Source organism: Cicer arietinum, chromosome 6 (assembly GCF_000331145.2).
Source record: "Cicer arietinum cultivar CDC Frontier isolate Library 1 chromosome 6, Cicar.CDCFrontier_v2.0, whole genome shotgun sequence".
In the NCBI taxonomy this organism is placed as follows: Eukaryota; Viridiplantae; Streptophyta; class Magnoliopsida; order Fabales; family Fabaceae; genus Cicer; species Cicer arietinum.
In genome coordinates this window covers 2,947,364-2,950,005 of record NC_021165.2, presented here as the reverse complement: position 1 = coordinate 2,950,005, position 2,642 = coordinate 2,947,364, and positions in this window count along the sequence as shown.

Here is a 2,642-nt window from a genome sequence, read left to right as displayed (position 1 = left end):
AGTGAAGTTTGATTTCACTTGCAGACAATATACCGCTACACATGCAATTGTGACAAGGACATCTGATGCCACCATCTTTTACAAATTGATTTCGACTTATTGCCTTCGTTATAAATTCTTCAACACCTTTTGCGAAGGCTGGTTTCAACCCCCCTCGTTGAACATAAAGTCTATCATATACCCAGCTACGATCTGGATGGTAGCCATCCATATTTTGAAGGACAAACAAATAATTGAGGAGCGATGAAACTGTGAACATAATGTAATTTTACATATCAAATAGGATACCTATACAAACCTCAAACAAGTTATTACTCAAAGTTCAAATTGAAAATAATGTTCTCCAAACATAAACTAATTGTCAAACTAACTATAAATAGTTATGCAGATATTTGCTGTAAAATTAGTTGCAGATAATTTAGCTCTCATTGTCAAACTAACTTAAATTGTCAAACTAACTATAACAAGTTATTGCTGTAAAATTGTCAAACTAACTTAACATTCCTTTTGCAACAAATAAGAACAAATAAGAACACATTCCAACCAATTGCAACCAATTCCAATCAGCTCTCATTCCATTCATGTGCATAAAAGATTCATAATAAAGGAGAAGATAAAATAAATAACACATGAACGTGATGTATAATACTGCACAAACCCCTTAAAAGTGAGCTATCTATTTTAAGCTGCAGATATTCAGACACGTTTTCAATTGATTTTCCCACCTTTACTACCACTGCCCACTTGGCACATTAAAATTGGAGCACCAAGTAGTTGCACAAGGCTAGAAGAACGAAACACTACACGCCAAATTTGAATACTTGTCTATCGTCTTATAACCTATTTATGGTTACTTAACGATTGACATCAAAAAATGAATTTTTTTTTATTTTGAAACAGATATAATCACACCCTTACATGACTACTTTATGCCTATGTTTTGAAAACAGAACCGACTGATTTGGGAGCAAAAATATCCAAGCAAAAAAAAAATCAGATTCCAAGCAAAATAAAAACGGTACCGGCAGAGAGGGCGAACAACGTTGATTTGAAGTGGCAAAGAGGGCGAACAAGAACGACATAACCTGTGATTTGAAGTGGCGATCAAGGGCGAACGGCGAACGACGTTGATTAATTGCGAACGGCGTTGATTGCGATGAAGGGTTTGTTTGCGAACGACGTTGATTGCGAACGGCGTTGATTGATTGCGAACGACGTTGATTGCGAAGGGTTTGAACGGCGTTGATTGCGAAGGGTTTTGTTTTGTTTGCAACTCAGAAATGCCTTCTAACAAATGCCTTAACTTTTTTTTTTTAAAAAAAACAAAGTAATATACAAAACTATACTTTCAATTTACCCACGGATAATCAGTGGTAACAAAAAATACGATTAAATTTTGGCAACTTCAAGTTGAGTTTCTTTTTTTTAATTTTACCCACAGATTTTTTTTTATTTTACCTACGGACAAACCGTGGAAACCAATTAAAAAAAATTAAATTACTTAATAACAAATTTACTCACGGTTTTTCTATAGATATTATATAATTTATCCACTAACTGACATCCGTGGGTAATTTTCCGTAAGTATATAAATCTTTTCTTGTAGTGTGTTCATTTGCCTTAATGATGTTTATTCACAAGTACACAAACTATTTTATAATCTATTTATAAATTTTAGATCTCTATAAATATATCATATTTTGATTTTAGTCCATTAATTTTTTTTTTTTAAACAATGATTCTTCAAATATTTTTCATCAACATTTTTTATGGGTGCTTTTAAATCAATTCATTTGAATTTTTAAATGATTTTTTACATGAATGTTTATAACTATAATTTAACATACAAAAATTTAAAAAAGATTGGATTTTTCGGCACTAAATTGGAGAACCCGAAGTAGCATACGACCCCAAAGGTGATGGGGTGGATTTGGAGTGAGGAGTTTGAGAAAGAGTGCGTGGGTTTGTTTAAGATGAGCAATACTTTTGGCCCTGTGGAGTGTTGAAGTGGTGATCTTCATATTGATGAAGATTGGTCATGTTTTACTTTGGAAGAGTGTGGGATTGTCAAAGAAAAAAAAAAGGCATAATACATTTGTTTTGTTGTTTATGACTCAAAAATATATAATGTAAGATTGGTTCTATTTTTAGTTAAACTAAAATTGATTTTAAAAATGTTAAATTAATTTTTCTTAAATATAAAGGTTTAGACTCCCGGTGGAGTCTACTAGAAATAATTAAACTTTTAAAATATAATAAATTCCGGTTGAATTTTTTTCTTAAAATTAATTGAAAAAAATTTTAAAAGATTAAAAAATGTCAAATGATGTTTATAATTAACCGTTTACTATCAATTTAAGTCTTTATGTTTCACTGTTTATTATTAAGTTGATCCCTAAGATTATTATTAAATATGCAAAAAAAAAAAAACATCTATAATTTCATAAGTGTGATGCAAAATTAGAGCCGAATTTTGTGTTTACTTATAAAATACCACGTGCAAATAGAGAAAATTTAGGTTATTAAAAATGCTAATATTTATTAGACCGTTGCAATATGAATATAAAATAGCACAGTACTGTTTTGTTATTTATTTATTTATTATTGATTTTAGTAGAAAAAAGTGATGAAAATTAGCAACG